This window comes from Caloenas nicobarica, chromosome 18 (genome assembly GCF_036013445.1).
Source record: "Caloenas nicobarica isolate bCalNic1 chromosome 18, bCalNic1.hap1, whole genome shotgun sequence".
NCBI classification, from domain to species: domain Eukaryota; kingdom Metazoa; phylum Chordata; class Aves; order Columbiformes; family Columbidae; genus Caloenas; species Caloenas nicobarica.
Genome location: NC_088262.1, coordinates 3,179,962 through 3,191,994, shown reverse-complemented (window position 1 = coordinate 3,191,994; position 12,033 = coordinate 3,179,962).

The following is a 12,033-nucleotide window of genomic DNA, read 5'->3' as shown; positions in this document are numbered from 1 at the left end:
AGAGATAGGAGATTTTGGTTGCTAAACATCTCAGCAAAACCAGCTTGATTATTGTACAGAAACCTGCCTTGCTGAGAATGAGAGAACAGCCAGGTCCAGGCTGCACACACACATACTCCTACCTTCTCTGGGCTTGTAGCCTGCAGGGTACCTGCTTTTTTTTTCTTTTTTTCCCCACCAGTTTTGTAGCACAGCCAGCACTTGTTCCCACAATCCCAACCCAGGGCTGGAGAAGAAACAGCATCCTGCTTTACAGGAGGAAAGAAAGGTGAAGTGGATTCTACTCAGTTGCTAAAAGCTTGGAGTAATTTGCACTGTTGTAATTGCAGCAGTTGAGATAACCAGAGAAATATATTTAATATTTCATTTTTTCTTCTTCCCGCCCTCCTCCCCCCTGACGTTTTTTCCTCAGCGCAGGGGAGCCCTTAACAATGACTTCAATAGCAGAATGAAGTTTAAAGCCCAGATCTTTCCAATTCTGCTTATTCCTTTAAGCTATTCCAATCCCCTTTACGTTCTTTCTGCATACACACATCTGTCTTCTTCAAAGCCTTAACCATCTCTGACACACCTGACCTTTCCATCCAAGCGCAATGGTTAGATGCAAAGAAAAAAACCCCCTTTACCTACAGCAAGTAACTTTGTTTTGCCAGTCCCACACCTGAAAATTTTGCTGTTGCAGGAAGTAAAACAGTGAGCAACCTTTCCTTCTCTTTTGAAAAATGGAACTGTCATCTCTTCGAGAAAAATAACAGCTTATCTTTATTTTGTCAGACACAACTGTTAGTTATTAGAGTCTTCTGAAGCAAATGCTACAAGAAGAATTAGGACAGTATTGTCGCAGAAATGTCAGGAGTTCAGAAATTACTTTGACAAGATCTGGGAGATCTCAGATATCTAATTAAACTTTCTGTGACTGTTATGTTGTGTAAATACGAGAAACCTATTAAAATAAAGAATTGGATAAAACTAGTTTCCATATTCTGTTAATAGATGCCACAACCATTCAACAGCCATTTTGATTTAGATTAGACCCATTTAATTCATGCCAGCAAATATAATTTCATCTATTCATGCACACAGAGTTCATAGGTTTTTAACTAAAATATCTGTTAAACTTGCTACATTTGCTAATACTACTATATTTTTTGGCTGGAGTTTATATAAACTCCCCTCTCCTCCACTTAGTGAATGAGACCATACATTGCCATATGATAGAGTACATGCAGCTCTGATTTTGAAGGTTTTAGAATAATTTCTGTAGGAAAAACTTATTCCATAGATGAAGATAATTTAGGCTAGGGGGAATTATGGTTAATAGATTCTGACCTCAACAGGCTATAATGCAGACTGGCTTTGTACTCTGAAATATTTACATCAAGCCCATATCTCATGGTTGTGCTAAGTCATATCAATTCTTCATTTAAAGTAGCCGCTACATCCATTAGTAAATTGTTTTAATAGTTAATTATTAGCAGTATAAAAAGGATGCAATTATTCCCAGCCCAAGTCCCCAGGGGCACTGTCAGTGCATGGTTTATTCTGCTGCAACTCCTATCCAAAGCCATCAGTGTAAGGCAACACAAGAAACGGTTGTGAAACCAGAGGTGTTTGCTGCGGTTAACCACCAGTTGGGTATTACAGCTGCCAGCCCAGGCTTAGAAAATAAATAGGGTTCAAGTGTAAAACACGGTGCTGCTGTTGCACACCCAGGCAGCTGGCACAGCCCCCGCCATGCAGCGGTGGCCACGGAGGCGCTGGCACGAGCCCGTCCCAGTTGCCTCCTCTCCCCACATGTTGACCTGCCACGGGGATGAGGCCAGTGCCGGTTGTGGTTCTTAAGCAAGTTCATCAATACCAATTAATCCTGGAGGTGACTTGCACCTTATCCCTCTCTACAACTACCTGAAAGGAGGCTGCAGTGTGGAGGGGGTTGGTCTCTTCTCCCAAGTAGCAAGTGATAGGACAAGAGGAAATGGCCTCAAGTTGCACCAGGGGAGGTTCAGGTTGGATATTAGGAAATATTTCTTTACAGAATAGGCTGCCCAGGGAAGTGGTTGAGTCACCATCCCTGCAGGTGCTTAAAAGATGCATAGATGAGGTTCTTAGGGACATGGTTTATTGCCAGAGTTACATTAATGGTTGGATTCAGTGATCTTGAGGGTCTCTTCCAAGCAAAATGATTCTACGACCATGACTGGGAGGGGCATGTGCTACAGCTGGAGGACATGACTAACACACACAGCTCCAGTGGCCAAGGCGGCCAGTGCTTCCATCCGTGCCGCACATGGAAGTGGCAAGTCACCGGGGCAGCTCGTTGCTGTCAGAGACCTGCACAGTCACAGTCTTCAGTGGATACAGATGAGCTAAATTTAAGGAACAAGACTCTGAAGCCGCTCAGCACACAAAATATTTTTGTTTCACAGAGCACAATAAGAAATATCATAAATCCATTGTTTCCATTATTTGCTGCAATTTCTCTAACTGATCATTTGTCTTCTTCACACTGGGATTGGCTAGGAAGGGAGAGAAGCATTTGCTATTAAAGTCTTTGAACAGAACTCCAATAATTTAATTCAATTCACCTCCCGAATTATTTTCTGATGCAAAGACATGAAAATTATGAGTTGAATTTCAAGTTCATTTTGTTCTTTGATAGCTGAACAATGCTTATTTTTCAACTGACATTTCGTCTCCTCCTGCACTCTTGGTTCTTCCCCCACCACCTTTTTCCATCTCCTTATCCAGGTAAGCTCCGTGTTCAGATTGCTTGGCAGAAAACACATCTGAGGGCAGTTCCCTCTGCAGGTCCCTTGGGACCAGCAGTCACCTCTGCTCAGGTGGCCCAAGGGGAAACCTGCATCTCGCCAGCAGCATCCCTGAGGAGACGGGATCCGCCACAACCTCCGCCACCGAAAACCAACAAGCCCTATGCCGCACGTTCACACTGAGGGGACAGGACCAAGGTTTGTAGCTGTGCAAGGGGGAGGTGCAGCCCAATAAAATCGTCTGAGACTAAGAAAAAATATTCAGAAAGAAAAAAAAAAAAATTTTTTTTTTTTCCTTAATTTAGAGTGAAGGGTTCTTTTGTAAAGGTTTTTCGAATGATTAAAAAAGGAAAACCCAAACCTCCTATCAGCATGCTTTGTTCTGGAGGCAGGATGGGACAACATCAAATCCCATAAGCAATTTGCTGTGCTCTCTCGCCAAGCCAAGTCTGGCAATCTGAACTCCCCACCTCACTTAAAACAGCATCTGTGTTCCTGGATAACCCCAAAAACCACAGCGAGTAATGAATAAGAAAACAACGGTTTACTGTTTTACTTCCCATTCCCAACACTCGCGCTGCATTAGGCTCTATCATTTCACAACTCGCTAGATGGAACATGACGTGGCAGAACAGACCCCGATCCGGGAGTGAACCCTGATGCGATGCAGAACGCATGCCTCGGACTGAAGCTGCTCCTTCCTCGCCTTCCCTACCTTTGATCCGCATTTTCTGCTTGCGACAGGCTGTTAAATAAACACCAGTGACAAGGCTTGGTATGCATTTGTTTTTCTGCAGCTTGTTTTCTTTTCCTTCAGCTCTCCAAGCTGATTGTCTTGTTGACAAATATACAAACTCCATTACCAATTAATGACTTTAGCCTGGTGTCCTCTACTCTCTTTACTCCCCGGTGCGAGTTCTACACATTAGTCTGGGTAACATTCAAAGATAATTGTGTTTTGTTTATTTGTTTGGGGGACTAACAGCAATCAGACAGGCAAATCCCAGTCCTGACCGAAGCTGCAATTCTGTTTTCAAATGCAGCTGCTCCAAGGAGAGCTGGAGAAGCACATCCTGCATTTGTTCATGGTGAAACCTCACTTTTCTTCTTTCAATCTTAGTGTTTTTCTTCTTCCTAGAAAAGGACATTTTTTTCTTAGCACCTAGGGCTTTTTGCAGGCTTTGCACATCTAGGGGTAGGATTTCTGCAGACTCTTAATTTGTTTAGTTGCCTTTTAAAGCCCACCCTTATTGCATACTGCAGTTAATTGAAAATGAGAAGTCATTCTTAGTAATTTATGTCAGCCCCAGCTCGTGTATGTGATCAGGATCACACGCAATTGTGCACGGAGACCTATTTCAATGTTCTAAGAAACATTTCAGGAATGTTTCAAAAGCAGTCATTGACTTTGAGTACCTCAATTTCCAATACAGCTGAAGAAGCGTAATTTTTGAAGACTGGGTGCTCTGGACCTTTGCAAGCAGGAAACCCAGGAATCTGATACCCTTAGGAATCTGGGTAAATTAATGCCTGAAGTCCCTGCAAGTCCTCCTTGGAAGAAAAAACATTTAATTAACACTGTAAGTGCAGGAAGAGGCAGTGCAGTACAGCTCGAACATGTTAACAAGGCTGCAAAAGAGAGTGAGCAAGGGGTGAGCTTAATACAGGCTCCGTTTTCTGCTTCCCGAGACGTAAAGTCTTGCTGAACAGCCGTGACCATGCTGCATGTTAACCGAGGAGACACGAGACACAGTTGGCAAAACACATTAGCATCTTCCGCTCTGATAATTAGTTTAGTGAAAAATTATTGCCTTATCTGGTTTCACTAGAGACCAATTGCAGTCTTAAAAAAAAAAAATAAAATAAAAGCTCACACTAGGTGCTTTTAATAAGACAATAAACTCTATAGTGTTTCCAAACAAGATTTAAAACCAATTCAGCACGTGAGTAATTAGCACAAGTCAGGTTGGAGGCCAAATGCATTATTTAGTAATGGAATTAAATTTGCTTAGAAAGAAAGACGACCTTTAAAATCCACACAAATGCACAAGCGTCAAGGCAATGTATTAAAACATACTGCAACAGAACTACTAACGTTGCACTAGGATGCGGTTCAGATTTTAGCAAATATGCCCCCGATCTTGTGGCCAACAATGGAGATTTTACTCCAGCTATGCAGGGAGAAATAATCCTTGCAGAGCCATATTGCACAGCAGGTGTTCATCTTGCAGATGGGTTGAAATCTATTATCAGCACTGACTGCTGTACCATTGGGCAAGAAGTCTGAGATCCTCCAAATTACCCTCAGATTGTCCATATTTGCATCACAAATAGCCACTGGAGGTAGTTCTCCTGGTACAAAAAGCCCTTCCCTTACAAGAACAACCTGTCATTTTTTCCCAGGAATGAGACACAAAGCTGGATTTTCTTACATGCTGTATTTTTAATTTTTTTGGTGGCATCGGCAAAGATACTTATCAGTACAAAGGCTTCAGAAAAAATGCACTGTGCTTAGCAACCTCCAGCAAAACTAGCAGAATGCACTTGACAAAACTTGTGCTCTATAATGAAATTCCTACAAAGGCATTCAGTACTTAAAAACTAGGACAAATTATGCTGTAAGGAGCAGAATATGTAAACGTGGCAAGGAGCTTCATTTTTTATTCTGGCTTCAGAGGGGTTATTTCCAGTTGACAGCAGCGTAAATGAGACCAGAATAAGACCCATGCACACCAGCAGAAAGACAAAGCTGGCTTTGTATGAGAAAATATAGAAACATCCCTCAACCAGGTCCATGTGTAGGGTATTCTGAGAAAGGAGGTGGAGTGTTTGCATCTCTGCCATGAGGACATTCAGACCCTCTCTTATACGGCGGCTTAAGAAACGACAACAAATTTGGAGCCAAATTACCAGCTGACAAACACCCTAGTGACTCGCCAGCTCATCCCGGAGGTAATTCTGCAAACCCAGCGGTGCATGGACCATGCAGCCCCAGCACTAACACGACCATGATCATTTCCATAATAGTCAGCCAGCAGTGACAAATGGAAAACAGAAAAAGATAACAGAAGCAAGAAATATAGCAGGTCGCTCGACCCCGAGAGCGGTGGCTCTGGGAAGCAGAAAGGATGGCAGCTGGTCTCTGGTGTGGGGTACAAGGTTTCCAAGTCCCCCTACAGACCCCACAGCTCTGGGCGGTCTCCCATGAACATGTGTCTCCAGGTTCCTTCTTGAGGTCCACGTTTTGATTGCAAACCAGGAGCGGAGCTGGGAGTTTGAAGAGGCGCCCAGCTCTCACAACAGGACTTACAGATAAGCACTTGCTGCAGAGTGATTTACGTTTCCATGACTTGGATGTATTCCTGCCCCACTGCTTACTTTCAGAGCCTATTTCCCTGATGGAGCGGGGATATCCCCATCTTGTTTTTCTCCTTTTTGCTTTCCAGCCCTGCACGGAGAGCAGGGAAAGGGGCTGGTGTGGCACAGGGAGGAGCAGTGCTCCCCCAGCCGCACACCTTGATCCCGGGGGGGCTGCTGCCTTCGCGCCACCCGCACAAAACACAGAACCGCTCTGGACTGATATGTAATTCAAGCGGTCCAAATGGCTCAGGCTCTTGGCAGCTTTATTTGCAGCCTGCAGTCAATCTGACTGACTTCTCACGCAGTTGTGCCGGCGGGTGAACCAGCTTTGGTGGGGACGCCCCTCATCGCAGCCCTTGCCAGCCCAAACCCCCGGGCAGGGCTGCAGCAAAGGGTTCGGGTATGCATCGCCATCCCAGCCCTGAGCAAACGCTTTTGCTCCAAGTTCACGGCAGCACAAGGTCTGAATAAAGCTTAAGCACAAAACAGCCTGACAGTCCTGAAAGAAGTGAGCGATCTAAGGAAAATGGGTTTGTAGGTGATGCAAAGCTCTCACAGATTCACGTTGAAGCTGCTGAGCCTCTTAACATCTTCAAAAACCGTTTTATCCTCTGGGGTCACAAAGGAGGCTGCGATTCCTGGAAGGCGGCTTTGAGAGGTTTGAGACTCCAGGAAAGCCATGACATTAGCAAAGGTCCTGCTACTACCGCTTGTAAAACCAGGAGATTGAGCTCTCTGTAATGCACTCATTCTCCTTTCAGGCACTTGCCCTCACTTCTGAGCTGGCCACCGCAGTGCGGAGCCATCCCACCAGTGATGCTGAACTCCACGGGTGGCTTTTTTGCTCCTTTTTTTTTTTCCATCTTGACCCTTCAGGCAAGTTCTCTAAAGGCAAATTCATCTCAGGGCCCTTCTGCTAATAATGTCGAGCTGGCAGCAGCTGGACCAGGCAATGCACGGTGAGATGGGGAGGTGTGAGATGGGGAGGTGTGAGACGGGGAGCTCAGCACGTCCCCCAGCACCCCTTTGCCACATCGAGCCTCATCTTCCATCCAACCCCCAGATCCATGCTGGTCTCGGGGGAAAAAGCTCAGAAATCTGCCCAAGTTGGGGTGGCAACACTTCAAGCTTTTGACCCAAAGACATTACGGCCACAAAAGCATTTCACCATCTTGAGAGTCAGTCTGTTTTTTCTTGCGGCGAACTTATTTAACGAGGGCCTTGGAAATCTGAGCAAAAATTAGTGCATGGCCCAAAAAGCCGTTTCGTGTCAAGAATTCACACACCAGCAAGAGCCCTTTTCCTGGTGGCTGTTGTAATGAGTTCAGCCACTGCGTAGCTAATGACCGTCACACACCAAACCCAACCAGAATACTTGACTGGGGAGAAAATTAGATGTTTCCATCGTTATTGTTACCAGAACAGAGACCTGTGAAGGATTACTTGCTTATTATGGTAAATTTCAACTGAAATGGGCTATTACTTGCCTAACTATTATTTCAAGAGTGTTTGGATGTACTGTGGCAAAAATATACTGCTTGGAAGCAAATTCAGGCAGAAGGAAAAAACCCACAAAACAAATTTCATTAAATAATGAACACATGCTACACTAAGCCATCCTGAGATTCAGCCCAATAGTGTCAAAGACAAAGAATCCTGGTGTTCTACTTATAAATAAGGCAAAATTATCTATTTGTTCAGGAAAAAGTAATCATGCTCAGTTAGACACACCAGACAAGCATATGAAAAGAAAAATGGCTTTGAAGCTGTTCCTGATAGCAAGCCGAGGCAGCTCAAGGAGAAAGCTCCACAACCCAGGCTTTTTAAAAATTATTTTTTAAAGTATGCATTAGAAAGTCTATTAAAGAAGTGGCATGAATCGGCAATTTCTGTTGCATAACATTTTTGAATCTTTAAGGGAACATTAATGCAATACAGCTCATTTTGCCAGTACCCACACGCCTCAGTTGAAAACAATTCCCAGCTAAAGGTGTTCCTTATAAATTGGATATTAGCAGGGAACGAGTAGAAGATACACCCCTGCTGCTGTCTTGTTTGTCTCTAGATGGAGCATGGCCTACAAATTTCTCAAAGACACAGGGCAGGAAAGTTATCTTTCATTTTGAAGTTTTGAACTACCAATAATTAGTCTAAGGTAGGGAAGCCTTGTTATTTACCTTTATTTGTTCATAATGTCCGTAAGGGTCACTAAGATAAAGCATTGAAGAAACAAGGGGTTTGGTGAAAAGGCTCCACCAGGGATCTCAAAGGCTGCAGCTCTATGCTGGGCTCAAGGCTTTCATCTGAATGTGGACAACGTCATAGATAATCAAAAGGTTTCTTCTAAAAGTATCCTGGTATAGAGAGAAAGCACAACTGGAGTTCACCATCCTCACCTGGAAGCCTGAAATTCCCTGTTCTGGGAGATGGCAGCTGGAGAGAAACCTTCCTGAAAATCGGATTTATGCCCAGATATGATTTTTCAGTGAATGACCGGACGTTTAGCCCTAGCACAGAGCAGAGGTGAAGAAGCAGCTCCCTCCACATGTAAAGTCTGAAGAGACTTTTCTGAAGCTAGGGAATTAGCTTCTTGGGACATCAATTTTCTACCATCTTTCCTTGTCAAAGCTGTCGTTAATGGGTGATGAGCAATGTCGAGCTGCAGCCCGATGATTAGGTGGAAACTGGAAATCTCAACTATAACACGAGCTTTGCTGCAGCGGAAGATGGACAGAGGAATTAGCAGTGTGGTTTATCCACTCAGGAGTTCACCCCCTGATTGCAGTATTCTCTGGTTGAGAGCTGGAGGAACTCATTAATTCTTTTAATCAAAGTATTCCTCACCACGTAATTATTATCTCTGGTCCACCTCCCCAGCCCTGCTCCTGCTTAGGGGGCAACATCTCTCATTTTCATCCACACATGGCCTATATATACGTATCAGGAGAGCTTTTATTTTTGTGTAAACAGGAACATAAACCCACAGTTTTTAAAGCTATCAGCAGCTTTCCTTTCACTTAAAGTCCTTTACATCAACAAACCCTCTTCTGCCCCATGACACGGTCCAGCACAGACAGGTCCCCAGCTGCCCAAAAAAGCCTGGACTTTGTAGCACCTGAGACCATGAGACACAGGATTTACTAACCCCAGTTTAACCTTGCTTGTTTGTTTGTTTTCCTAGGCAAAACCTCACCTGCGAATGCTCAAGCCGCAGCCCCAGCAGGCTCCCCAGTGGTACCGGGCAGAGCAGGAGACCTCTGCTGATGCCTGCAGAGGCTCCTGCAAAAATCAGGTTTCAGGATAAGACGAAATAAACTTCAGTTGAAAAGCAACGATGCCAGAGCAGAGAGAACTCCTACCTGACCCATCGCCCTCCTCCACCCAGCAAGGCAGGACGGGTGCAGCTGCAGCTCTGCCTGGCCAGAGCAAAACCCTTCCCAGGAGCCCCACTCATCAGCACAGACCTTTTACAGCTCCCACCTCGTCAGCACAAATTAAAGGGACCAAAACCCACCGGAGCCTGAAAGTGAACCCAGCTGGCCACGGAAGGGAGCAACCCAGAGGACCACCCGAGCGGAGGCCGCCAGCTCTCAGCGTGGACAAACCCGCAGCTTTGTATGGGGTGGGGAGATGCAGCAGGATGAGGCACCCGCTTGTGCAAATATACATATATATACACACATATATTCACAATGGAATTTCACAGACTTTAACAAACAGGCCTGTTTCCAAGGACATCGGTGGAAAAGTGCTGTCTTTCCAGCATTGCCGTAACAGATCCCATAAACCCAGAGCTCCCCACTCGCTGCGGGGCTGCTGCCCCGGACTCGGGGCGGTTGCGCTGCCTCCGCGCCACGCACCGAGAAATTAAATGCTTTTACACTTCTGAGCAATATCACGGCTACTTATGCCAGGCACTCACAGCAAGCTCGGCTGCCACCTTCTGTCCCTGAAAAGATATAACTCCCATGGAAGAGCATCATCCCATTTTTCTTTGGGCAGGTCTGGCAGGTAGGGAGCAGAGAGAGGAATTTTTGCAGTTGAGGGCTGATTTCTGGCTCCCACACACGCTGCACCGGCACATGGGGTACAACCACAGCACCTACACATGGTAAGCGGAAAAAACACTTGCATTTCAAGGCTGATTTACAAGCAGAAGGAGACAGATAAATGATGGGCGCCAGGGCCGTGCATCCCAGCACGTGTGCCGAGAGGCATTTCCCCCAGGTACATGTGATGGCGATAGGAATTTCCTCCCAGAGAAAGCCCGGGCTGGTTTTGCATTACGCCGATGCAAAATGACAGCTGCACATGGCCGTGTGGCTAAAAACTCGGTTGCCCGTAGCCATATTGATGAATCACAATGTCTGCTTCATGATGGACTTGCTTAACCAGGCAGGACTAACCCCGGGTACCCGGGAAAGCTGCGTTACCTCTGCTGACGGGGTGGGAGCCGCTGGGCACGGCCCGTGTCCCCCCGGGCAGGGAGCGGGAGAGCGGATACAGGCACGGGAAGGTGAAAACCAAAGTGGCATTTTCTCTGTCCCCAGACTAGAGACTGAAGGGATAATTGAGAAAAATAATCAAGAACAATGACTGCTCGACAATGGCAGCAAATTGGGTTGATACTCTCAATGCTCCTCAATTAGTCTGTACAGATGCTAATTGGAATAGTTCCTTTCTGTGGCGCAGTCAGCACAAATCTCAAAACCCGAGACAGTTTTTCTTTTTCTGCAAGCCATCTGTCATGTTAATGTATCTTATTGCTGAGAGTTGATGCTTGTTTTTTTTCTTTTAGCACCATTACAAAGAGACAGTGCTATATTTCTCCCAAACCCAGCCCTGGGCCCCTCCATGGACGGTGGTTTCTGTACAGAAACCAGCACTTTTCCCCAGAACCTGAGGTCTGGGGGCTGCGAAGCGCTGCATTGGGGTTATTAATATTAAAGGAACCAGGTGCCCTCCTGGAGCAGGGGCCTGCACCCCTCAGAATTGCTCTGAAGAGGAGTTGCAAATAAGACCCTTAGCTGATGCTTCTCTTTCCCAGGGATTGATTTCTCCTGATGCCTATGACTGCATCTCAAGGTGCATTTAATGATTCATTCCCTTGAATAATGCAAGCAGATATTGAGGAGGTCTTCAGCTTCCTCAGACAGGATCTTTTAATAATAAAAACTAATTTCATTTGTTTTCTTTTCAAAATAATCACAGGAAGACTCAGGGGGATTCTCGGTGTTGGCACATCCTCAGTTCATAAGGGGGTTTTTGAGCTCTCTCCTCCTGCGACGCTCTGGTCCTCAGTGACCCGCTGTGGGATGCAGGAGGATGCGCTCACCCAGCTCTTGTACACGATGGACATTTTCTCTCCCATTTCCCCGCCTCCTCCAGCTTTTGTCAGATAACCCTCGATCCCCCTGCCCCAGCCTGTCGACTTTTAAGCAGCCCGGCTGATGCAAGGCAGCTTTTATTAGGGCAGTATTTACTAAGGGGTCAATTCTGTCCATGCTGAGGCATCCAATTCTTATCAGCAAAAATCCATGTGTTATGTGTAGCTGTATCCCCGAGGTAGTTGCAGAGGCCATGCAAATCAAAGTTCAGCTGCCAGAAACTGCACCAAAGAGGTGTTTATTGACACATCCCTTTTGCCAGAATAAAAGCTGCTCCATTATTAGATGATAAAGTTCCTGTCCTGGAGCTATGGACACAGAGAAGAGCAGGATGTTCTCTGTGGCAGAGTCTTTCTCCTTTGGGACATTTGCTCCCATTCTGCTCGCTGATGTCCAACAACATAGACACTGAGTATCCCCAATGTCCAGGCAAAAGCGGGAGCATAGTACCTTTTTCTCCAGTGTCATAAAAGCAGCATTTCTGCATAGCAGAAAGTCCGAGTACACTGAAATCTTCA